This window comes from Eptatretus burgeri, chromosome 10 (genome assembly GCF_056783735.1).
Source record: "Eptatretus burgeri isolate ZD-2024b chromosome 10, Ebu_testis_v1, whole genome shotgun sequence".
Classification (NCBI taxonomy): domain Eukaryota; kingdom Metazoa; phylum Chordata; class Myxini; order Myxiniformes; family Myxinidae; genus Eptatretus; species Eptatretus burgeri.
In genome coordinates, this window is record NC_140970.1 from 57537112 (window position 1) to 57564898 (window position 27787).

At 46.6% G+C, this 27787-nt stretch overlaps 1 long non-coding RNA gene across 1 annotated transcript in view; it reads left to right on the forward strand.

The window, feature by feature from the left end:
- Positions 1–27787, forward strand: part of LOC147018642 (uncharacterized) — a 56743-nt gene that overhangs the window by 1181 nt on the left and 27775 nt on the right. The gene's annotated exons all lie outside the window — the stretch shown is intronic.

Genomic DNA, 27787 nt, shown 5'->3' on the forward strand with positions numbered 1-27787 from the left:
TGGTGGGGACAAATCGCAGAGAGAGCAGGTGGAGAGGGGGGCGAGGCTGGAGAGGAGACGGCAGAAGACAGAAAGACCACCGACCAGCCTGCGGTGAGAGAGTGAGAGGCCAAAAGACTCAGCCTCATTGCAGGAGATGCCAATGATCCAAAATGCCTTGGTTTCCACAGCGTGAAGCCGAGAAAAGTGGGAGGCAGGAGCATGGAGTACTGCCCGGAGGGGAGAGCAGTACTCCATCAGGCTGTGGACAAAAGCTTTGTAAGTGGTCAGGAGCTTAGGTGGGCTGAGGAAGGACTTTGCACGATGGATGATTCCCAGTCGGCGACTGGATTTGGAGGCGAGGATGAAATGTGGTTTTCCCAAGAAAGGTCATGGCAGATAGTGCGACCCAGAAGCTTAAAAGAAAGGACTTCTTCCAGAGGTTTGTTGAGAAAGTGGATAGGGGTTTTTCTAAACGTTCCTTTCGGAGAGACATTGTGAGAGTGTGAGATTTCTCCGGATTGAAAGACATGTTCCACGTGTTGGACCAGTTTGTGATTTTACCCACATCTGCTGTGAGCGAAGAAGCTCTTGCTTGCCGGTCTGAGGGATGACCGATAGTATGGCAGAGGGTGGAGTCATCAGGAAAGAGATATAGAGGATTTTCCAGAGAGTCGGAGAGATCATTGATGAAAACCAGAAAAAGAACAGGGCCCAGAACGCTACCTTGAGGAACTCCAGCCTGGACAGAAAGAGGGGACGAAAGAACTCCATTTAGGGCCACACTTTGACTGTGACAGGAGAGGAAGTCTGCGAGCCATCAGTGGAGATGGCCTTGGATACCATAGGAAGAGAGTTTGGTGAGCAGGGCAGGATGCCAGACCGTGTCAAAAGCACATGATATGTCCAGGGATACGGCTCAGATTTCACGTCTGGCATTGAGGACCTCCATCCATTGTTGGGAGGGCAGAAGCAGCATATCCAGGGTAGAGTGAGCTGGTCTGAAACCAACTTGATGATCCGAAATCAAGCCATTTGAGAAGAGTAAGGATTTAATGTCTGAAGCGATGATGGATTCCATAACGTTGCTGATGATTGGGAGAAGGCTGATTGGTCTGCAGTTGCAGGGATGTGTTTTTGCACCTTTTTTATGCAGGGCAGTAACGTTTGCTGATTTCCAAGCAGATGGCAGATTACCTTGAGCAAATGAGAGGGTGAATAGAACAGAGAGAGGGTGAGCAAGAGCAGAAGAGCAGGTTTTTAGGACACGTGGGCTGATGCCGTCTGGACCGGTTGCAGAATCTGAGTCGAGATTTGACAGCAAGCTCTCCACCTTGTCAGGAGAAAAGGACACAGAGTCCAGGGAAAGTTGGGTGCGACTGGGTAAGGTGGGTAGAGAAAGCAATGGGTTTTGGACACAAGATTTAGCTGAAAACACCGAGTTTAGGCATTCATCCTTTTCACGTGCAGTATCAGCAGTGCGGCCATTTGAGGTAATGGAGGGGAACATACACCAGAAACAGATTTGATTAGATGCCACCAGGATTTTGAGGAGGGAGAGAGGTTTGAAAGTTCTGACTTGAGATTAGACAGATGTTGTTTTCTGGCTCTCCTGAGGGTAGGTACACACTTGTAATGAGGTTTATGGAAGGAACTGAGATTACCCTCAGTTGGGTTTACTTTCCATGAGGAAAATGCAAGTTGTTTCAGGACAACTGCCTTGCCACAAGCTTCAGTGAACCAAGGGCGGGAGGAAGCGTAGGACAACTCAAGAAGAGACGGGATAAATCTGTGCATGAGTGAGAGCAAGTTTCTTTGAAAGAATTTCCAGGATAAGTTGATGTTGGACAAAGTCACGATAGGAGACCAGTCTATAAGTTTGATGGCTGACCCTACCAGTCGGCTTTAGAGAAATCCCAGACTCAACGGCGGTGAGGTGGTTCTCTGATAATAGCCAGAGAGATGTCCACTTTGACAAGGACATGGTCAGAAGAACGAACCTTGCCTCCTTCATTCCTTGCCTAAAAAATCCAACTATTACAGCACTTCTTCTCTCCATTCTCTGAATTTGCCTTCATTGCATCCATCAAGAATTGTGTTAAATCGCATCTCTGACCTAAAACTTTTTAAAACCACAGTTTGCCATGGATGTTCACTTTCCATCAACCATTCCTTTTTTCCAACTTCAGTGCCAACTCACCCCATCACCCCTCACTCTCAAAGCAACCATCCCACTCTTCTCCCTCCAAGCCTCCCTTTCACCTCTCAAAAATTCCCCCCTCACCTTTCTCCCACCTTCCATCCCCCCCTCTCATCTACCAAGCTGCCTCTCTCCACTGCCCTCTCACCTCCATCTCTTCACTCCACCTCCTCAAATCCTCAACTGCCTTCTTCCTTGTCTCTTGTCCCCCTCTCCCCCAGCACCACAGAGCCTTTTCTCCTCCTCATTCGGCCCCCTCCCCTCGCTATTCTGCAATACCCCACACTCTTTCAACAACCCTCCTTACCTCCCCCCTCGTCCCTTGTCCTACCCTCCCCCTCCCCCCCCACCTCCTGCACCCAAAGCGTCCTCCCCTACCTCTTCATTAAAAGTGTGGACCTCAAATATCCGGGGCCTTCGCTCAAACCTTTCAGATCTTTCCATACAGGTTGCCACTGACAAACCAGACATTATCTGCTGAACAGAAACTTTCCTCCCCCAAGACGTGTCTGACTCCCAAGTATCTCTCCCCGGTTACTCCCTCTTACGGTATGACAGACCTGAGCCTCGTCCTGGTGGAGGTGTTGCTCTCTTCATCAAAGACTCTATTCCTCACTCTCCATGCACTGCTCTCACTCCCCCACACCCCCAGGAATACCTCTGGCTTCGGCTTCCCCTCCACTCCCATCTCATGTTTATATGTGTACTGTACCGTCCACCGAACAGTGATGACTCCATCTACACCTCACTATCCGAAAACATGGACCATCTTCTATCTTCTCATCTAAACTCTCTCTTCCTCTTACGTGGTGACTTCAATTGTCATCACGCCAGTTGGCTAGGTGTGGGTAGCTCTCTCACCTGCCATGGCACACCTGCCATGGCACCTCAGCAAAAGCTTTCTGCGACTCATTAGGACTGACTCAATCGGTCAACTTCCCGACCCGGATCTCAACCAATGGTACTCCATCTCTTCTGGATCTGATTTTGACCAATTTCCCTGACAATATCTGCTGCTCTTCCTTCGCTCCAATCAGTTCTTCGGACCACGTCCTTGTCAAAGTGGACATCTCTCTGGCTGTTATCAGAGAACCACCTCACCGCCGTCGAGTCTGGCATTTCACTCAAGCCGACTGGCAGCCATCAAACTTACAGACTGGTCTCCTATCACTACTTTCTCAAACATCAACTCATCCTGGGAATTCTTTCAAAGAAACTTGCTCTCCCTTATGCACAGATTTATCCCCTCTCGTGTTCAGTTGTCCTCCCCTTCCTCCCGCCCTTGGTTTACTGAAGCTTGTGTCGAGGCAGTTGTCCTGAAACAACTTGCCTTTGCTTCATGGAAAGCAAACCCAACTGAGGGCAATCTCAGTTCCTTCCACAAAGCTCGGAGCAAGTGTGTATCTACCCTCAGAGCCAGAAAACAACATCTTTCTCATCTCAAGTCTGAACTCTCAAACCTCTCTCCCTCCTCAAAATCCTGTTGGTGTTTAATCAAATCTGTTTCTGGTGTATGTTCCCCCTCCATCCCCTCCCTTACCTCAAATGGCCGCACTGCTGATACCACACGTGATAAAGCTGAATGTGTAAACTCGCTGTTTGCAGCTAAATCTTGTGTCCTAAACCCATCACTTTCTCTACCCACCTTACCCAGTCGCACCCATCTGTCCCTGGACTCTGTATCCTTTTCTCCTGACAAGGTGGAGAGCTTGCTTTCAAACCTCGAGTCAGATTCTGCAACCGGTCCAGACGGCATCAGCCCACGTGTCCTCAAAGCCTGCTCTTCTGCTCTTGCTCACCCTCTCTCTGTTCTATTCACCCTCTCATTTGCCCAAGGTCATCTGCCATCTGCTTGGAAATCTGCTAACATCACTGCCCTGCATAAAAAAGGTGCAAAAACAGATCCCTGTAACTACAGACCAATCAGCCTTCTCCCAATCAGCAAGGTTATGGAATCCATCATCGCTTCAGACATTAAATCCTTCCTCTTCTCCAATGGCTTGATTTCCAATCATCAATTTGGTTTCAGACCAGGTCACTCTACCCTGGATATGCTGCTTCTGCTCTCCCATCAATGGATGGAGGTCCTCAATGCCAGACAGGAAATCCGAGCCGTATCCCTGGACATATCACGTGCTTTTGACAGAGTCTGGCACCCTGCACTACTCGCCAAACTCTCTTCCCATGGTATTCAAGGTCATCTCCACTCATGGCTCGCAGACTTCCTCTCCTGTCGCAGTCAACGTGTGGCCCAAAATGGAGTTCTTTCATCCCCTCTTCCTGTGCAGGCTGGAGTTCCTCAAGGTAGCGTTCTGGGCCCTGTTCTTTTTCTGGTTTTCATCAATGATCTCTCCGACTCTGGAAAATCCTCTATTTCTCTTTGCCGACGACTCCACCCTCTGCCGTACCATCTGTCATCCCTCAGACCTGCAAGCAGCAGCTTCTTCGCTCACTGCAGATCTGGATAAAATCACAAACTGGTCCAACATGTGGAACATGTCTTTCAATCCAGACAAATCTCACACTCTCACTATGTCTCTTCGAAAGGACCGTTTCGAAAACCCCCCCATCCACTTTCTCAACAATCCTCTGGAAGAAGTCTTTTCTTTCAAGCTTCTGGGTCTTACTATCTGCCATGACCTTTCCTGGGAAAGTCACATTTCCAACCTCGCCTCAGCCAGTCGCCGACTGGGAATCCTCCGTCGTGCAAAGTCCTTCCTTGGCCCTCTTGAGCTCCTGACCACTTACAAAGCTTTTGTCCGTAGCCTGATGGAGTACTGCTTTCCCCTCTGGGCTGATGCTCCTGCCTCCCACCTTTCTCGGCTTCACGCTGTAGAAACCAGGGCATTTAAGATCATCGGCATCTCCCGCAATGAAGCTGAGTCTTTGGGCCTCTCACTCGATCACCGCAGGTTGGTGGTCTTTCTCTCTTCTACTGACTCCTCTCCAGCCTTGCCCCCCTGCTCTCTCTGCGATTTGTCCCCACCACATTTCCACAGGGCGCTCAAGGTCCGCCAACAACCCCCTTCTGGTAAAACTACCAAAATCACAAATCACTGCTCATCTTCACTCTTTCCTTCCTCTCTTTTTTTCCCGCCTTTGGAATAAACTTTCTCACTCTATTCTTTCCCATTCTTCCCTCCAGGCTTTCAAAACAGCTGTTCACCACCACCTCTTATCTTCTCCCATCCAAATCCTCGATCTTTTCTACCCCCGATCATCCACCCAAGCCCACTTCCTTCAATTCCCCTGCTTTCCTTCCTGAAAGTCCCTGTAATGTCCATCTTCTCTTCTCCATGTTCCCCGTCCCATCCCCATCCCTCTCCCTTCCTCAGTTCACCTAATGTGTCTGTTCCCCACTGTTTTGTCTCATGCCCCCTTGCTGTGAGTTGTGTGTTAGCTCTCGTACGAGCCTTGACAAGGTATACAAAAAAAAAAATATATTAAAACTGGTAAACCAGTAATCCCGGGCTTCAAGGCGTGCCTCCATTTTAACAAATTTCAACACTATCACCCTGTCACATGATGTGGGTTTTCCGAGTTAGAAAGTTAGTTCAAGTCTGCAATGGGGCCCAGCTACGGGGTCCCTCATGTTATCTCAATGAAGGATTGAAAAGCCCATAGCAATACATGATAGAGAAAGAAACTTCACATTGGACAAATCGAGGCTGGACAAATTTTCAAGTCTCCAAAAAAGTCCAATAACTCCACATTTGCATATTAATGTAAATGGCGAACTTGTAGAACGTTAAAATATCTTCCAGAAATTGTGGTCACTTTTTGTCTATCTTCTTTGGTTTTCATTTTACGACATGTCAAAAATGGGTGATTTTCAACTTTGGGGGGCTCTGGGGCCTCACTGGGGTAAAACACAGACTTCGTGTAAACATATTTGGAGTCCCCTCTTCAAGGCCTATTAGAATCTGTCATTAAATTTTTTCAACTCTCATTTGCATATTTGGCATATTTAATGAGGCGAATCGGCATTATTTTAATCATATAAATTATGCAACGATTTCGACGAAATTAACAACTTAACATTCCAATGGAACCTCGCAAATGTGTGCAAAAGTTTGAGGCTTTTGTATTACCCCTTCTGGAGAAGATGTTTTTAGGTTTTGGAGAAAATCCAATATGGTCGCCATACCACGTGACCTACGTCATCAAAATTTTCAAAGTATAAACCTCAGGTGGAGAGTTATTAAATGGATAACTGCTCTCTCTGCGTTATTAAATTATTATTTAGTCAGTTATTAAACTGCTCTCTCTGCGATTTGTCCCAACCACATTTCCACAGGGCGCTCAAGGTCCGCCAACAACCCCCTTCTGGTAAAACTACCAAAATCACGAATCACTGCTCATCTTCACTCTTTCATTCCTCTTTTTTCCCGCCTTTGGAATAAACTTCCTCACTCTATTCTTTCCCATTCTTCCCTTCAGGCTTTCAAAACAGCTGTTCACCACCACCTCTTATCTTCCCCCATCCAAATCCTCGATCTTTTCTACCCCCGATAATCCACCCAAGCCCACTTCCTTCAATTCTCCTGCTTTCCTTCCTGAAAGTCCCTTTAATGTCCATCTTCCCCTCGCCATGTTCCCCGTCCCATCCCCATCCCTCTCCCTTCCACAGTTCACCTGTGTCTGTTCCCCAATGTTTTGTCCCACTCCCGCCCCTCTTGTCTCATGCCTCCTTGCTGTGAGTTGTGTGTTAGCTCTCATACGAGCCTCGACCAAGGTATACAAAAAAAAAAAAAAAAAAAAAAAAAAGTTTCATTGAATTTCATCCAAGCGTTGTTTTTATTTTATGACATTTCAAAAATGGGTCATTTTCAACTTTGGGGGGCGCTGGGGGCTCACTGGGGGCAAATACAGACATAGTATAAATATATTGGGAGTCCCCTGTTTATGTGCTATCTAAATTTGTCATTAAATTTTTTCAAACTCTCATTTGCATATTTTGCATATTTAATGAGGCAAATCGGCATCATTTTAAATCATATGAATTATGTAACGATTTCGACCAAATTAACATTACCATGGAACTTAGCAAATGTGTGCAAAAGATTGAGGCTGTCAGATTATCCCTTCTGGAGAAGAAAATGTTTTTAGGTTTTGGAGAAAATCCAATAATGCCACCATACCACGTGACCTACGTCATCAAAATTTTCAAAGTATAAACTTCAGGTGAAGAATTATTAAAGGGATAAGTTTCATTTTATGACATTTCAAAAATTGGTCATTTTCAACTTTGGGGGGCTCTGGGGGCTCACTGGGGTCAAATATAGACATAGTATAAATATATTGGGAGTCCCCTGTTTATGTGCTATCTAAATTTGTCATTAAATTTTTTTCAACTCTCAATTGCATATTTTGCATATTTAATGAGGCGAATCGGCATCATTTCAAATCATATAAATTAAATAACGATTTCAACCAAATTAACAACTTTACATTCCCATGCAACTTAGCAAATGTGTGCAAAAGATTGAGGCTGTCAGATTATCCCTTCTGGAGAAGATGTTTTTAGGTTTTGGATAAAATCCAATATGGCCGCCATACCACGTGACCTACGTCATCAAATGTTTCATCGTATAAACTTCAGGTGGTGAGTAATTATCCTGTTAAGTTTCGTTGAATTTCATCCTACAGTTTTCCCTCCAGATCCGCCACAAAATCGGTCAGTAGAACATAAAAACGCCTTTAATAATAATAATACTAACGATTTCAATTGAGCTTCAGCCATGCTTGAAGCCCTAATAAATAACGATTGCAGCGGAGGAAGAGCAGCAGATATTATCAGGGAAATTTGTCAAAATCAGATCCAGAACAGATGTAGTACCATTGGTTGAGATCCGGATAGGGAAGTTCACCGATTGAGTCACAGAAAGCTTTTGCTGAAGTGCCATGACAGGTGAGAGAGAGGTACCCACACATAGCCAACTGGCATGATGACAATTGAAGTCACCACATATGAGGAGGAGAGAGTTTGGATGAGAAGATGGAAGTTGGTCCATGTTTTCGGATAGTGAGGCATTGATGGAGTCATCACTGTTCGGTGGATGGTACAGTACACATATAAACACGAGGTGGGAGTGGAGGGAAAGCTGCAGCCAGAAGTATTCCTGGGGGTGTGGGGGAGTGAGAGCAGTGCATGGAGAGTGAGGAATAGAGTCTTTGATGAAGAGAGCAACTCCTCCACCAGGACGAGGCTCAGGTCTGTCATACCAGAGGAGGGAGTAACCAAAGAGAGATACTTGGGAGTCAGACACGTCTTGCGGTAGGAAAGTTTCTGTTAGGCAGATTATGTCTGGTTTGTCAGTGGCAACCTGTATGGAAAGATCTGAAAGGTTTGAGCGAAGGCTCTGGATATTTGAGGTCCACACTGTTAATGAAGAGGGACGGAGGAGGCTTTTGGTGGGAGGGGAGGGGGTAGGACAAGGGACAAGGGGGGAGAGCTAAGGAGGGTTGTTGAAAGAGTGTGGGGGATTGCAGAATAGCTAGGGGAGAGGCCGGATGAGGAGGAGAAAAGGCTCTGTGGTGCTGGGGGATAGGGGGGACAAGAGAGGGGAAGAAAGCAGTTGAGGATTTGAGGAGGTGGAGTGAAGAGATTGAGGTGAGAGGGCAGTGGAAGGAGGCAGCTTTGTGGATGAAAGGGGGTCAACTTTGAGAAGGATGAGTGAGGGGGTGAATGGTGGGAGGAAAGTGAGGAGGAGTTTAATGAGAGGGGTGAGAGGGGGGCTTGGAGGGAGAAGAGTGTGATGGTTGCTTTGAGAGTGAGGGGTGAGAGGAGTGAGTTGGCACTGAAATTGGAAAAAAAGAATGGTTAATGGAAAGCAAACTGGGGTTTTAAAAAGTTTTATGTTAGAGATGCGATTAAACACATTTGTTGATGGATGCAATAATGGCGCATTCAGAGAATGGAGAGAAGAAACGCTGTAACAGTTGCATTTTTTTCGGCAAGGTATGAAGGAAAGGTCGAATTGAGAACAGTCTGTTTAAATAGCAGAAGAGTAGTGCATTATGATACGGGAAAGAGTACCACATGTGTGAAAGAGGAAGATGAAGCATTATAAGAGATAGTTTTCATTATTATTGTTTGTTTGAGAGAGTTTTCATCAGATTAGGTCATGGAAGTGTTGTAGAAAAAATCGTGAGGTGAATGGTGAAATTGGATCGACAAACGCAGGGGATCTAAACAGATCACGTGGTTATGGGAGAAGCACTTGGCTCTGGAAGGTGTATCGTCAAAAGTGAAATTATTTATTTTAAATAAGGATTGCGTCTCATGCTTGGCTATCCAGCAAAGGGGCGCGACCGTCAGGCATGAGGGAGGGACTTTGGATGGAGCCAGCGGCGAGTCGGGGGAGAAGGCGGAGTCGAGAGTGAGTGGGCGGAGTGGCAGACAGGATCAGGTGGGTGGGTGGAGCCAGTGATGAAGAAGGCGGAGTCAGCAGCGAGTGGGTAGAGATGGTGGAGTTGAGAGCGAGTGGGCGGAGTGGCAGATAGGATCAGGTAGGTGGTTGGTGTCAGCAATGAAGAAGGCAGAGTCAGTAGAGAGTGGGTAGAGATGGCGGAGTCGAGAACGAGTGGGCGGAGTGGCAGACAGGATCAGGTGGGTGGGTGGAGCCAGCAACGAAGAAGGCGGAGTCAGCAACGAGTCGGATGAGTGGAGAAGGCGGAGTCAGTAGGCGAATGCAGAGATCGATCCCAGGAGGACGACCAGGAACCTCCCAGATGGCTTCGCGACCTGTCCTTTTATTGACACTGCAGTGCAGGGCGGGGCGTCTCACCGAAGCGATGTGTCATCACCCGAATCAGGCACTCTGATTGGGCCCCGGCCACCACACAGCCAGGCCGCCATGACCGGAAGCGACTTCACTGCACATCTGGGCCGCGGGATCATCCCGCTCCGAACCCCGTGACCGCCTTGCATCCCGGGCCGTGCCCCGGTGACCGGCCGAAGGTCACGTTGGACCCGAATGCCCGCCGGGACACCTCCGCCCACCCGTGGTTTGCGCTGGTCAATGTGCTTGCTTTGTCCGTACGGCAAGCGGCCCGAGCGATCTGGGCCGTACAGCATGCCTCTGCTTGGTGGCAGCTGTATCGAGGCGAAGGTGCAGGAAGATGTTTGCCGTCCGCGGAGACATTTATGACCGTCATGGTGAGCGAAGACCGACAGTAAGATGTTATTGTAACCCCATGCGTACACCCGAATGAAGAGATGCGCTATCCATGCCCCATACATTGCGCACGGGTCTGCCATTGTACATCTGGTTATATATTACGTGGCTGTGGTGTGCACGGTGCCAACCCCGATCCGCGCCATGAATTGAATGAAAGGATTGTATTTTATTATTAGAGGTAGATTTGGATTGAAAATAGGATAGATATAATTATTAGATGTAGATTTGGATTGAAAAGAGGATAGATATAATTATTAGATGTAGATTTGGATTGAAAAGAGGACAGATATAATTATTAGATGTAGATTTGGATTGAAAAGAGGATTGATATAATTATTAGATGTAGATTTGGATTGAAAAGAGGACAGATATAATTATTAAATGTAGATTTGGATTGAAAAGAGAATATATATAATTATTAGATGTAGATTTGGATTGAAAAGAGGACAGATATAATTATTAAATGTAGATTTGGATTGAAAAGAGAATATATATAATTATTAGATGTAGATTTGGATTGAAAAGAGGATAGATATAATTATTAGACTCAGAAATGGGTTGAAAAGAATGCGCCGCGTGCATCCTGTACGGCGTTGGTGAGGTTGTTTGTTTTTCTATGGTTGGCCTTCGCGAGGACCCATTCTTGCAGTGAAGGGCAGGCCGCAGTTTTTACAGGTGGCTGTCCGATTGCAGTGCCTGCTTGAATTTATCTCAGGAATAAGAGAAAAAGAAGAGTAGGAATGAAATTAGAGATATAATCAGACCTAACTATGTCCCGTTTGACTCATTAGGTATGAGGGAAGCGTCCAACTGTACGTAAATTAATGAAATAACTGGGGACCACTGTATGATGAATGCCATTGCCTTGGAGGCATGCGGTTTCCAGAACTGCAACACTACCCCCCTCCCTTTTACTAAATTCGACCCGAGTCGTTAAACATTCGTGTGGCATATAGGTGTAGTTTCCCTTAGTACGCTTTACCTTCGGATCCCTCAGTGCGACATTTCAAATACATGTCCCAGAAATAATAAACCTAGTGCATTGCATATCTAAGCGAGCAGACTCATACGGACATCCGGTCGGTTTCTATTTAAAAAATTTTTGAAAGTTGCAAGTCTCACCCCCCCCCCCCCCATTTCTTTTCCTTTTGATGAAAAAACACCACTGGTGAAGTTTCAGCCAAATCGAACTATGTTTAGGGGCCGCTACCGGATATTGATATTGAAATTAAATATCCCCGCTTTAAAATGTTATGGAACCACTGAATATGGCAGTCCATCTTGAGTTGATTATTTTAATTGACTGTCATCGGTAAGATGGTGTGTGCACGATATTGGTCCCAATGGCCCCCGCCCACCACTTCCTTATATGGTCACAGTTATATGCTAATTTGGTTATTTTGGTGTATTGTCTTCCAGACTGATCACCCAGTGAACAATAGTCTCATTCGCGAATATGGATCTGAGAAGTAAGGATCCACCAGTGTGGCTGGTCGGAGACCGTGCTCCAGAGCTATGTGGACGTAAATTGCCATCGAACCGTGAAGTCTTTCAAGTGTTTTTCTATATTCATCTGACAGAGAAGAAAACAGTCCAGGAAAGTGCAAAATTAGTGACTGAGCAATTGATAAAATTCTGGGACAGAGTGAGAATGCCATAGAGACAGACTTATCATGTGATAAAGAAAATCAACGACTTATTTGCTGACTGGCAGAAACATCATAAAAACAAGAACAATAAAACGAAAAGGTCACAAACTCACACAGACAAGGAAAACAAGTGCTCTGAATACCTGGTTGATTTGATGGATATAGCACACCAAAATTCTTTCGATATGATTATCATAGAAGAGGATAAATTGTTTCTGATTGCTCAAAGGGAGGACGGGAGACGAGGATACATGAGTGAAATTGATGCAGATTTAGCAGAGAAAGAAAAACGACGAGAAATGTTTGATATACAAAATCGAGGGATAAAAGAACTTAAAAGATGTGCCGAAGAGAGTGTCGCAGATCTTATGGACTCAAGCAGTGGAACTGAGGAAGAATGGGATTTACATTAAACATTGGTTTTACTGCTCCTAGTGCCATCAGAGTTCCCGAAAACGACCTGGAATTTTTGAAGAAACTGGAATCATATAAAATCGTGAATGAGGAAATTTCGAGAATAGCTGTGAAGAAGTTCTCCAGACATTTATGGTACCTGAATGAGGAACTAATTCCACTAGCTCTATTTGATGATAAGGTTTCTGCTGAAACTAAAGCAAGAATTAGCACTGCGATAATCCAGGGAGATGGAGCAGAATTGGACCATTATCCAAGCAAATGAACTACTGTACAAGTTCACGATATTCCAAGAAGAGAACTGTGGGATTTCCCAACTCAAAATTTCCAACGTTTTTTCGTGTTCCTAGAATTGCCGATGGCTTTTTTTGAATGATAATCCAGTAACATGGCATCAGAGCGAAAGTTACAAAGCAGCACTGGCTATTGTCTCCAAATTCAAAGCAGTGAACGAAAATGCAGAACGTGGAGTAGCTCCAATGACGGAATACAATGAAATACTCACTTCCAACGAGGACCAAAAACAATATTTGCTCCAGCTTGTTTCAGAGCATTGAAGGAAAATGCCGACCTGCAAGAAAGAACTTTTGCACGAATAGTGAAATTGTTCAATGCATTATTATGCAAGTATTCAGTGATGTGAAAATTGATGAAATAAATGCCAAATGATTGTAAATTCATGACCTGAATTACTTTTTATCCAGAAGTTATTCAATTCAGTAGATTTTATTTTTCTTATTTTGGGTTATTCGAATTTTTAAAAATTCTGAAATTTCAATGTCTGGAAGTGACCCATAAACAGTTTGATTTGGCTTAAACTTCATCAGTGTTTTTTCATCAAAAGGAAAAGAAGTGCGGGGGGGGGGGGGTGACACTTGCAACTTTCAAAATCTTTAAAAATAGCAACTGACCTAACGGACATCCTTATGCTACATTGCCGGAATTGAACTAAACAAACAGGTGGGTTATGACTACATTGCTAATATTTACATTACTCATGGCCCAGGACCTGTGACTCAAAGGAAGAAAACACAGGAAATGAAAACATTTGTGGATGAGTGTAGCAGCAGGTGATCACGCAGCCTGGCGTCTTCAGGGCCCTAAATGGTCCCTCGTTTTTTTTTTTTTTGTTTTTTTTTTTTTTTTTGTTTTCCCTGGCTGCTGGAGGCAACTCACCCTTACATGGCAGGCCACACGCCATCTCACAATCCATTTGAACTGCCTTTCTTAAAAAAACTGTCCGGGTTGTGCAAATACAGTCCCGGTAATGTGGCTGCCTGAATGGCAGTCCCTGCAAACACTTTCACAACAGATGGTCCTGGTGCACATGGCAAGGTTCAGTGATATGGCATGGTAAGTGAGGTCAAGGCAAATAAAGGCATGGCAAATGCAGACCAGGTAAGGTGCAATAGGTCGGCATACGAAGCTGGCCGGCTTCGGTGTGGTCTCATGGAGTTGTGGTGGCGTTGGCCGGTCCGAAGACGGGTTCGGTCCTACCCTATGGTCTCCCCTCATCTTATTGCCGATGCCTGTTCTTGTCCTTACCCACCCAGCTAGGTTGTAACAAACTAATTGGATTTAGAATTTTTTTTTTTTTTAAATATATGTGTCCCAAACCCTCTTATCCTCTATGTTCGGCTAACCTGTCTTAACCGGCTCTTCCCAATCCCCAAGGTCCCTTTAAAGAGGATTGAGAAAGAGCCCAGTAAACCTGTCCAAAGGTCCAATGCAGCCTCAGAATAACTCCCACAGGCCTCAGCATTTCCATGTTGAGTCCAGCAGCCGACAACCAGTGAAGGGATGGATGGTGCGAAGGGGTACACATATGCGATCTATCCTATCACTTAATCATCTTTAAACTATCCCCGGGGCTTTTCAACACGTCTGTCTCTTAAACTTGGTTCTCGCAACAATGATTCCCGTCCCCTATGTTGGTGTTCATTATTCATTTGGCCTGAGCCACAAATTTTCCTCCATGCTCTTGCACAATTTTGTGGCTGGGCGTCATGGCTCCACTGGCAGGTCTGCCCACCTGCCAAACTCATTATTCAGCACCCCTGGGGTCGCTGAGGCTGTCTCCGAGCTGACCTACTCCTTGGTAACATGGGGAATGCCCTCACTGGCATTTCCCCCTCGATGCCCACATGTCATTTTGGTGCTCCGAGTCCTATTCCCTGGGTCCCCGTGCCCATTGCCCTAACTTATTCCTTTGGACCCACGGCCTACTCTGTCCGACTATTTCGGTGCCCGGGGTGCCTTCTACTCGATACTCACATTTCACAAGCCACGTTCCCAGCCGGTTAATCGTCTCCTGCACCCTGCAAAACGTTTCGTGCCTTCGTTCAACACCAACCACAAAACGACGTCCCTTTATTAATTTGACTATCCCGCTAACTAATATTATACCAGCCCCGGGTTCCCTTGGGTGGAATTCACTCCTCCCTCCAATCATTCATTTGCACCATGCAATCCTCATTCACTCCATTCACGTCGGACCTGTTGACCCTTTACTCTGATGCACGTTCCATTTAACTCTACGTAGCTAAGCTACGTCCCCACTATACGTTCCATGTCCATGTTTCCAATCTTCAGGGGAGCTGGCGTTGAAACGCTCTGCGCCGGATACATTATCAGAGCACGGATGGCTAAAAGGGAAGCAAACCAAGGGATTAAATGAATTAAAAAAAAAAAACATTTTCCCATGGGAGCCCATGCACGAGGTCTGACGTGCTGCGCGGCACGAGTGGTGATGGCCACGTGACCACCGGACGGCTCGTGTGCGTGGTAAGAGTGGGCTGAGCGAAGCTCGCGGAGTGGGCCATTTGCGAGTGACGTCAGCAGGGATCCCGCAGCCATTCTTTATCACACAGAGTTTTGTCACATATCCTGTCACACATGTCACACATCATGTCAGATCACACAGAGTTTTGTCACATATCCTGTCACACATGTCACACATCATGCCAGATCACACAGTTTTGTCACACATCATGCCAGATCACACAGTTTTGTCACACATCATGTCACGTATCCTGTCACACATCATGCCAGATCACACGGAGTTTTGTCACACAGTTTTGTCACATATCCTGTCACATCATGCCAGATCATACAGAGTTTTGTCACACATCATGTCAGATCACACAGTTTTGTCACACATCATGTCACGTATCCTGTCACACATCATGCCAGATCACACACAGATTTTTCACACATCATGTCAAATATCCTGTCACACATGTCACACATCATGCCAGATCGCACAGAGTTTTGTCACACATCATGCCAGATCGCACAGAGTTTTGTCACACATCATGCCAGATCGCACAGAGTTTTGTCACATATCATGCCAGATCATAGAGAGTTTTGTCACACATTATGTCACGTATCCTGTCACACATCATGCCAGATCACACACAGTTTTTTCACACATCATGTCAAATATCCTGTCACACATGTCACACATCATGCCAGATCGCACAGAGTTTTGTCACACATCATGCCAGATCGCACAGAGTTTTGTCACACATCATGCCAGATCGCAGAGTTTTGTCACATATCATGCCAGATCATACAGAGTTTTGTCACACATCATGCCACACATCATGCCAGATCACACAGAGTTTTGTCACATCATGCCAGATCACACAGTTTTTTTTTATTTTTTTTATTTTTATTTTTTGTATACCTTGGTCGAGGCTCGTATGAGAGCTAACACACAACTCACAGCAAGGAGGCATGAGACAAGAGGGGCGGGAGTGGAAGGGACAAATCATTGGGGAACAGACACAGGTGAACTGTGGAAGGGAGAGGGATGGGCTTGGGACGGGGAACATGGCGAGGAGAAGATGGACATTACAGGGACTTTCAGGAAGGAAAGCAGGAGAATTGAAGGAAGTGGGCTTGGGTGGATTATCGGGGGTAGAAAAGATCGAGGATTTGGATGGGGGAAGATAAGAGGTGGTGGTGAACAGCTGTTTTGAAAGCCTGGAGGGAAGAATGGGAAAGAATAGAGTGAGGAAGTTTATTCCAAAGGCGGGAAAAAAGAGGAATGAAGGAGTGAAGATGAGCAGTGATTCGTGATTTTGGTAGTTTTACCAGAAGGGGGTTGTTGGCGGACCTTGAGCGCCCTGTGGAAATGTGGTTGGGACAAATCGCAGAGAGAGCAGGGGGGGCAAGGCTGGAGAGGAGTCGGTAGAAGACAGAAAGACCACCGACCAACCTGCGGTGATTGAGTGAGCGGCCCAAAGACTCAGCTTCATTGCGGGAGATGCCAATGATCTTAAAAGCCCTGGTTTCGACAGCGTGAAGTCGAGAAAGGTGGGAGGCAGGATCACCAGCCCAGAGGGGAGAGCAGTACTCCATCAGGCTACAGACAAAAGCTTTGTAAGTGGTCAAGAGCTCAAGAGGGCCGAGGAAGGACTTTGCACGACAGAGGATTCCCAGTCGGCGACTGGCTTTTGAGGCAAGGTTGGAAATGTGACTTTCCCAGGAAAGGTCATGGCAGATAGTGAGACCCAGAAGCTTGAAAGAAAAGACTTCTTCCAGAGGATTGTTGAGAAAGTGGATGGGGGGGTTTTGTAAACGGTCCTTTCGAAGAGACATAGTGAGAGTGTGAGATTTGTCTGGATTGAAAGACATGTTCCACGTGTTGGACCAGTTTGTGATTTTATCCAGATCTGCAGTGAGTGAAGAAGCTGCTGCTTGCCGGTCTGAGGGATGACAGATGGTACGGCAGAGGGTGGAGTCATCGGCAAAGAGAAATAGAGGATTTTCCAGAGTCCGAGAGATCATTGATGAAGTTTTGTCACATATCCTGTCACACATCATCCCAGATCACACAGTTTTGTCACACATCATGTCACGTATCCTGTCACACATCATGCCAGATCACACAGAGTTTTATCACACAGTTTTTTCACACATCATGTCAAATATCCTGTCACACATCATGCCAGATCACACAGAGTTTTGTCACACATCATGCCAGATCACACAGAGTTTTGTCACACATCATGCCAGATCACACAGAGTTTTGTCACACATCATGCCAGATCGCACAGAGTTTTGTCACACATCATGCCAGATCGCACAGAGTTTTGTCACACATCATGCCAGATCGCACAGAGTTTTGTCACACATCATGCCAGATCGCACAGAGTTTTGTCACACATCATGCCAGATCGCACAGAGTTTTGTCACACATCCTGTCACATGTCACATATCATGCCAGATCAAACAGAGTTTTGCCACACATCATGCCACACATCATGGCAGATCATAGAGTTTTGTCACACTTCATGCCACTTATCCTGTCACACATGTCACATATCATGCCAGCTCACAAAGTTGTCACACATCATGCCAGATCGTACAGAGTTTTGTCACACATGTCAGATCACAGAGTTTTGTCACATATCATGTCACACATCATGCCAGATCACACAGAGTTTTGTCACACATCATGCCAGATCACAGTTTTTTTTCACACATCATGTCAAATATCCTGTCACACATGTCACACATCATGTCAGATCACACAGAGTTTTGTCACACATCATGTCACATATCCTGTCATTCATGTCACACATTCCAGATCACACAGAGTTTTGTCACATATGTCACACATCATGCCAGATCATACAGAGTTTTGTCACACATCATGTCACATATCCTGTCACACATGTCACATATCATGCCAGATCATAGAGTTTTGTCACACATCATGTCACATATCCTGTCACACATGTCACATATCATGCCAGATCATACAGAGTTTTGTCACACATCATGCGAGATCACACAGAGTTTTGTCACACATCATGCCAGATCATACAGAGTTTTGTCGCATATCATGCCAGATCATAGAGAGTTTTGTCACACATCATATCATATATCATGCCAGATCATACAGAGTTTTGTCACACATCATGCCAGCTCACAAAGAGTTTTGTCACACCATGCCACAGATCATACAGAGTTTTGTCACATCATGTCACACATCATGCCACACATCATGCCAGATCACACAGTTTTGTCACACATGTCACATATCATGCCAGATCATAGAGTTTTGTCACACATCATGCGAGATCACACAGAGTTTCGTCACACATCATTCCAGATCTTACAGAGTTTTGTCATACATCATGCCAGATCACAAAGAGTTTTGTCACACATCATGCCAGATTAAACAGAGAGACCAATCGCATTCGCATCTCGTACACTGTCCCCGCTGAGAAGAACTACAGTCAGCTGGACAAAGAAGGACTTGGCATTGTATTCGGAGTGAAGAAATTTCACCAGTACGTCGTCGGTCGACATTTCACGACTTACACGGACCACAAACCACTGATTAGTTTGTTTGGTCCAACAAAAGCTACCTCAGAGGTCTTACCGCCTTGGATCATACGCCGGTCACTTTCACTCTCGGCTTATGATTACGACATTACGGACAGACCTGGCTCCACAATTTCAAATGCAGACTCCAAGAGTCGCCTGCCACTTCCGGACACAGTGTTTGACCCCCCTGCATCTGGCAGCGTGATATCTCTGATGGAAATTTTGAATGACAACCCAATCGATTCCAACCAGATAGGCACCTACACCAGGCGTGACCCACTTCTTCCCAAGGTCATTCATGCTACTGGGCAAAGGTGGGGCCTTCTACACGATGCTGACCCTGAATTGTATTCGTACAAGGCCAGGCAGAATGAACTAAGTGGCGAGAATGGCTGCTTGCTGTGGCGATGCCGAGTGATCATTCCCACAAACTTGCGCACAATGATTTTTGGATCAGCTTCAGGATTGTCATCCAGGCATTGTAAGAATGAAATTGCTGGCACGGAACTATGTCTGTTGGCCTCACCTTGATTCTGACATCGAACAGCATGTGAAACATTATCCATGCCAATGCAGTCGAAACACCCCTGCAAAGGCGCCACTGCACCCATGGGAATGGCCCACTGAACCATGGCAGAGGATTCATCTTGACTATGCTGGACCCATCGAAGGGCGTATGATCCTTATTGTTACGGATGCTCACACTAAATGGATCGATGCCTTTGTAACACCGACAGTAACCTCACACGCGACTACAGAGAGGCTGTGCCAGTGCTTTGCCACTCATGATAGTCACTGACGATGGAACCTGTTTCTCAAGCTCTGAATTCACCGAATTCACCCGCCTGAACGGTATAAATTGTGAAGACTCTGTCCCTCCGGCCCAGTATGTGAAGAGAGAGTCGAAGAGGATTCACCAATATGCAGCTTTATTGAAGGACCGCACACCAGCGGAGGTGATGTAGCAGCTCAACCAGCACAGTGGAAAGCAACCAAACCACACTGCGTTTTACATTCAAAACTCTCCCTTGTATATAATGTATCTCTAATTCCAATCTATCTCTGGTTATACTCTAACCCGGGTTGGTGTGACAAGAGCTCCAAATGTGTACTCAAAGATGGGCTTTGGGTTTTCCTTTCCTCCCATAAGGGAGGGTGGAACAGTCAAACAGCTTATCTTAGGGCCCAGCAATTCTCTGAGACAGTCCCTCTCCCCAATCCAGGCTTCTTATCACTGTGGGATGTTTGAAGGAAAAACAAAACCCCTTTTAAGTTCACAGAAATGGTAAGAGTAAAGGACATGTCTAGCTTTGGTATCACAGTAAAGTCACAGCACTATTCACAGTAAAAGCACAGCCCCATTAGTTTCACAAGAGTGGAATGTGGGTTGACCAGAATATAGTGCAGCACTGTAACAATGTCTTTCCAACGCCTCTAATGGGTTGACTGGTGGAACTAAAGGCTGTGAAGATTTTAAAATGTATTTCAAACTAAACGAGAGCCCAGGAGTGGAATGCTTGGGAAAGCCAAGATAAAGTTTAGCTTTACCAGGAAAGGACATGTCTCGGTTTGTTATCACTAAAATAGCACAGCCAGTGCCTTTAGAGGGCATCTGGTGGACAGTGCCACTGGAACATATAGAGTTTTAAAAAATGCATTACAGAGTATATATGAAATTGGTTTGAATCCCTCCATCTGACTGATGTACGTGTATTGACTATGGATCGAATGTGACCACTGAATGACACTCCTCACATTCCCTCCTTGGTCATATTTGACCATACTTCGCCATTTCCCAAGTTCACCGACTAGGTGGGCCTTCATTTGACGGTTGAGTTGACCATCCCGAGACAATATTTGCTCCCCCCAGACCATATTTGCAAATGCCGTGAACAGCCAATGACAACCCCTAAATGAGAAGTTCCCGACTACTGGTGGCCAGGGCCATTACTTGTCACACTTATCCTTTACTACCACTACAAGTATCACATCAAACTTTATTTCACAAAATTTCTTATTTTTAAAGTTTTGTATAAGTAATTTCACAAAACACTAAATGCAACAATATTATTCAGGTAATTCTATGAAACACCAACTGCATCAATATCATTTAAGTAATAATAATTCCAGCAGTGTGTGTGTGTGTGTGTGTGTGTGTGTGTGTGTGTGTGTGTGTGTGTGTGTGTGTGTGTGTGTGTGTGTGTGTGTGTGTGTGTGTGTGTGTGTGTGTGTGTGTGTGTGTGTGTGTGTGTGTCTGCGACCGCCGTTTCTCGACGACCGCTGGTCCGATCTGATTGAAACTTGCCAGAAATATTTCCAGGGCCCCGCAGATGTGCCTTTTTTGAGGTTTGATATTAATCGGACAAGCAGTTCCCAAGTTACGGCCATTTTACTGCTTTTTCAGTGTTGAAAAGGTGTATATATGGCAGCTGAAAGTGTCGTTCCACCCTCTCACCTTATCATGCCAATTTTTTTCCCAAATTATCAATAACCGGACGATCACCGGTCCGATCGGATTGAAACTTGCCAGGAATATTGCCGGGGACCCGCTGATGTGCCTTTTCAAGGTTTGATATCAATCGGACAAGCGGTTCCCAAGTTACGGCCATTTATCTGTCGACCATTGACAAGACACGGTGCTATGACATCACGAATGACGTCACAATGTTTGTTTATTTATTTATTATTTCTATTTTATTTGCACGATTGACGGTCCGATCTGATTGAAACTTGCCAGGAATATTGCTGGGAACCCGCTGATGTGCCTTTTCAAGGTTTGATATTAATCGGACAAGCGGTTCCCAAGTTACGGCCATTTATCTGTCGACCAATATCTGCGAGAGAGGGGGACCGGAAAGGGGGGATGAGAGTGGGGGGGGGGAGAGAGGAAGGGTGAGGCAGGGGGGGAGAGAGGTGAGGGCGAGAGAGGAGGGGGGAGAGAGGAAGGGTGAGACTAGGGGCAAGAGAGGGCTGGCGAGAGAGGGCTGGCGAGAGAGGGCTGCACATACTGGCACGCACCTACGGGCACGCCCCTACGGGCCCGTACTAGTTTAAGTAATTCTACAAAACACTAATTGCATCAATATCATCGACAATATGCAAATGTAATAATGTGTGAGCAGCACTGTGGACACTCAAGACATGGTGTAAGCTCCTTTCTCATCTTGCACTAGAAGACAAAAAGAGGCCCATGAGATGCATAATTACATATAAGGGTCATATAAGTATTTTCCCATACATGCCTTCACTATCTGTTATTGCCCATTTTCCACGATTATGCACATGTTAATCAAAACACTGCCACATCTATCATAAACCTCCAATAGCATTTTACTTGTAGATTTCCTTTCTTTCCCTCTACAACTTCCTGTATCCTCTTCTGTAATGAGATGCGTGAGTCCATGATTGGCTTACCTCTTCACTTGACAGTTCTGTGAGTAACCAGTAATACCTGGAAAAGTTTCCCCAGGACGTCCCTCCGTCTGAACACCTTGATGGTCACTCATATGGTGGGGCTCGTGGAGGTCTGGCTTCGGGTCTTGTCGTGACCCCACACGGAGGCCCTGGATCTTCCTCCATGAGTTCGCTGTTAATTATTATGATGGCCTGGGTGAGGGGTGAGGCTTCACAGCATTTCCTTAAACAAATGGTAATGAGAATTTTAATCAGAAATACTCCAAAAATTACCACCACAATGTTTAGAAGCGCTGATCCTATCAGACGCAACAACCAACCTCCCCAGCCCTGGAATATGGATCTCCACCATTCATAACCCTCCTCGCGATCCATTCGGTCGTGAGTGAGGGCTTCTGCAACTTTTTTTTAGTCGGGCCACTACACGGTGAGTTATGTTCTTAGGATCCGGAATCCAGACGCAACATTCTCCTTCAATCATCCCGCACACCCCTCCTTGCTCCGCCGAAAGCATATCTAAAGCTACACTATTCTGCATTACCATGGTACGCATTGATACTAACACACCTGATAATTCCGTATAATAAGCCATGGATACATTAGCTATATATTCTAGAGCCAGCACAAGTTTATCTATTCTAACGCTATTCATCGTTGTGCCAGCCTGTGGTATGAAAAACCCAATAGCCTTCTCCCACCACCTTCCCTTTAGAGGTCCTAGGCGTTCTGATACACCGGCCCATCCCTTTGGGTCCAAATTTTTGAGGTGCTGCGCCGGTACCGCGGAGGTGGGGAGGTTTGGTGGAAAGTGGTCTTTATTCTGCCATCTGGAAATACTGAGGCTAAATAACAACTCCCTTCCCATCCTTTTGGTAAGTAGGGGTAAGCTTTGGCCCTGCACACCAGCGAGATGCCTTTTGGCGGGATTATCCCGTTGTTGTGGTGAAGCGCTAGCATTATAGTGAACGTCACCTGTTCCCTGGCATGGCGATCCGGATTCGTGGTTGTTATTGTTTGCTTACGCTGAGTCGGCACGGGAAGGGAAAACTCGCACAAGGACTGTCCCATGGGGTGAACTCCTTTTCCCGTGAAACACACCGACCCAATGGTGTCCTCCACCCAGAGGGGCGATGGGACCTGGTTCGTATTGGCCCCTGTATTCTTGGGTGCAAAAAACCCGTCTTGTGTAGTTGCTTTCTGCTATAGCTACCAGCCCCCCCACCGGGTTGCTGAGATGTTCAAAGAAAGTCAATGGTAAAACTATTAAGTGGAGGCCAGTCGTGGACCCCCTCGGAGGTTCCATACAAACCCAACAGTCACTCTGATCTTGGATATTGGCTATCTCGGTGGCTAAAGCCACGAAGGTGTTCGGAGGTTTCACTGGTGCACGTCTCATAAGTGAGAGCACCTCGAAGAATATTTTACCTTTTTCAGGGAAGTTCCTGTTTTTCCATACGATTTCACAACTATACTCCAAAAGGGTTCTGTTAGGGGCCCATGGAATTCGGGAAATTAAAGATGCGTGCTGACCCCATACGAATCCTACTTGTTCAAAGTGCCCCTGCTTGTTTTTGTTTTGCGTTTTTCTTTGCCAGGCCATTTCTGTCTTCTCTATATAGTCCGAAAATCCGTCGGTAGGTTTTATCATCCCATAAGACCATGTAATTGTTTTTATTTCCTCGTTCCGTTCCACCAGGTCGTAAGTTCCGGTGGCTTGGATGCAGGGTAGTTCAATGAGCTGTTGTGGCTGGATGGGCACCAGCCCTCTTCTGCTGTGGATGAGCCATGAAAAAGGCTTATGTTCTGGTGTAAACATCTTTACATTGTCCAGTTCTTGGTTATATGTTTTCCCAAATATTGCGTATGTATCTTCTACTGTTCTTTCTCCAGCCGCTTCCCTCCTATGTCGTTGCTGGGTTGCTACTAGTTCATTTCCGTTTCCTCCTTTACCGCGGAGGTGTATACGGTTTCTTCGGCTTGAGTGTGTTAGTTTGTTGCCTAGTGACAGGCCCCAGCTGCAAAGGAGTAATGTCAGCGCTAGGAGACGCATGTTGGGTTGTCTGGGGTTCTGCCGATGGCCACGGTGTTCTAAGATCTCTGTTCCCTGGTCCTCTCGGTTCCACGTTCGGCAGGGTGTCTGGCTCCTCCTGTGGTGGGCCTCTCGCCACTCTGTCTGTCTATTTGTCTTGCTGGGCCGGCTCCTCCCTGGTTCGGTGGCGGTGTAGGGTATCCCTGATGAGTTATGTCTTCCCACTCGTCGTTGTCCTCCCTGTCCTGGTGAAACGCTGAATCGGGCTCTGTCGGATCCTCTGTTGGGGCTATTTCCTCCAGCTCGTCGCTATCTTCTCCCAAGTCACTTTGTATAGGCCGGGTGTGCACTGGGGCTTCTGTGAGCTCCTGGGGTGGGTTCTCCTGTTCTGGTTCTCCTTCCGCAGCCGCCGGTGCGATGTTGGCGGGAACGTGTGGTGGGTGCCTGTGGTGTGGTGCCAATTCCTCCAACTCGTCGTCCTCTTCACTATCTCTGAAGAAAACTAAATCTGAAACGGGTGGGTCGACTTCTCCTGGGGAATAAACTTCTTCCAACCCCTGGGTGTCTCTCGCCGCTTCGTGTGCTATTTTACAGTGCGAGTGGTGTATCCATGCACTCTTACCTCCTACTTTGACGGCGGAGGGCGTGGTCAAGAGTACAGTGTAAGGTCCCGTCCACTTGGGTTGTAGGGCGTTTTTCTGCAGAACTCTTTCACCCAAACCCGATCGGTGGGTTGAAAGTCATGCAACGGGCCTACAGCAGGTATCGGTAGCACTTCCTGGACCTGTGAGTATAAATTCCTGATGATAGCAGTTAGCGCCTTACAATAATTCATCATTCCATCAGTCATGCAAGACAAATCCCAATCCCCCATAATCCCCCTAACAGCCGGTAGCTGCCTAGGGCGTCCTGTTATTATTTTGTGGGGCGAGAGCCTCCTTGTGGCATTGTTTGTTGCTTGCATTCTCATGAGCGCTATGGGAAGTGCATCTGGCCACGGTAATTGCTGGCCCTCACAGAGTTTGGCAAGTGTCAGCTTTAGGGTTTGGTTCTCCCTTTCTACAGCCCCTGCCGATTGAGGATGGTACAGGCAGTGTACTTTCTGTTTGATGCCCAAGCCCTCGGCTACTTTCATCATTACCTTTGCCGTGAAAGACCCTCCTTGATCTGACGACAATCGTGTTGGAATCCCAAATCACGGAATTACTTCCTGTAAAAGCAGCCTGGCTCCTGTTTCGGCTTCCTGGTTGGTGGTGGCGAACGCAGCCTGGCTCCTCCACCCATTTTGAGAACATATCTACAACTACCAACACATATTTTTGGTGTTTGTATGCAGGCATTTTTACAAAATCCACCTGTAAGTGTTGAAACGGTCCAGACGGGGGCGGGTGTGCTCCCCGTTTCTTGGCGGCATGCTTTCTATTATGTTTACCACAGGTCGCACAATTGCTTACCATCTCCGCCGCCGCTTTCGTCACACCCGGAGCATTCCAGGTTTGACGAATAATTTCCGACACTCCTTCTGCGGCCATATATGTCCCTGTGCTTGGGCAGTTAATACTAGCCACGGCAGTAATTTCTGTGGCACGAAAGGTCTACTCTGTTCATCCACCCACACTCCCTGTGTGTTTTGTTGTGCACCCTCCTTCACCCTCCATGATTCTGCTCTTCCTTCGGTGCGGAGGCTTGCAAATCCTTGAGTTGTTCCTGTGTTCGGGGAACGTCCACCATTTGTTCCATGTAGATGCCGGCGGATGGTTGCGGGTTAGATTCTTCTTCATCGAGCACCGCTTTTGCCGCCACGTCCGCTCTATTATTTCCTTTCGAAACATCGTCTTTACCTCTGGTGTGAGCTTTGCATTTAATCACCGCAATCTGCTGTGGCCCTTGCGCTGCTTGTATGAAATCTTTGATCAGCCCCCCATGTTTGATAACCTTTCCGGCAGACGTTTTGAAACCTCTCAAGGCCCATATGGCAGCGGAGTCATGTAAAATGCCCCAGCCGTATCTGGAATCTGTATATATGTTTAATGTTTTACCGGCCCCCATTTCACATCCACATATTAGTGCCTTTAATTCATCTTGTTGCGCTGAAAACCCTTTGGGTAGCAATTCCTTCCTCACGGTGGCATTAGCGGTACAAACTGCAAAACTAGTGATAGTTTCTCCCCATCGGTTCTTTCTCGCGGCTCCGTCTACAAACAGCTCTAAATCCGCGTTCGCTATTGGGGCTTCCTGCAAATCGCGTCTGGCCTTTGTTTCTTCCACCAGCACTCGTTCACACACATGTGCCTCTCCCTCGCCTCCTGTTGGCAGTAGGGAGGCTGGATTCAATGGCAAACATCTTTTGATCGTAATGTTCTTGCCTGCAAAAGTACCAGATCATGTTGAACTGCCCATGCCGCCGATTATATGTTGTGTTTTGTTTTGCAGTATCAGCGCCGCCACGTCATGCAGAACTTTCACTGTCAGCGGGGAGCCCAAAACTATGGTTGCTGTTGCGGTTACTGCGTATTGTGTCGTGGCCACCGCCCACAAACACCCGGGATAGGCGGCGGTGACCGGGTCCAAGTGACTACTGTAGTACACAATTGGCCTATTTCCCCTCCATGTTCTTGCGTCAGCACTGCTTGGGCGAACCCTCCTTTTTCATGGATGAATAAAGTGAATTGAAGATCATAGTTCGGTAACCCCAATGCAGGTGCTGAGGACAAAGCCTGTTTCAATGTCTCAAAATCTTTGTCCGTGTTGTCCGTCCAAGAGATCTTATCCCCCTTCGCTTCCTTCACCATGTCGTACAGCGACCGTGCCCGAACTGCGTAGTTGGATATCCATTGTCGGCAGTACCCTGTCATCCCGAGGAACTGCCGAAGTTCCCGCAATGTAGTTGGTTGTGGGCGTCCCAAGATTGTTTCCACTCGCTCGGCTCCTAAACTTCTCTGTCCTTGTTCCCGTACGTGTCCCAAGTACATTACCATTGTTTGTGAGAACTGCAATTTATCCTTGCTAACATTGTGACCCTTCTGGGCGAGCACCTGTAACAGCGCCACCGTGTCTGTTTCGCATTTCCTCTGGTTGTCCGAGCAGATTAATAAATCGTCGACATACTGAATCATCACTGAACCTTCCGGAAGCTCTATGTCCTCCAAATCTTTCTTCAAGGCCTGTGAAAAAAGTGTCGGACGATCGCAAAATCCTTGCGGAAGTACCGTCCAAGTGTATTGTTGTCCCTCGTAGCTAAAGGCGAATAAGTATTGTGACTCCTTTGCCAGGGGAATGGAAAAATACGCCGAACATAAATCGACCACGGAGAAATATGTTGCGCTCGATGGCACCCCTGCCAGCACTGACAGGGTGCGGCACTACAGGAAAAGACTATTTCACGCATTTATTCACCGCCCGTAAATCTTGCACGAATCTCCACTTATTTCCACCGGGCTTCTTTACCGGTAGGATAGGCGTATTACACGGGCTCTTCATAGGTATTATCACTCCTTGCTCCCGTAATGATGCTAGCACTGGTGCGATTCCCTCGATTGCCTCCTTTCGCAATGGTTATTGACCCACTCGAGGCAGG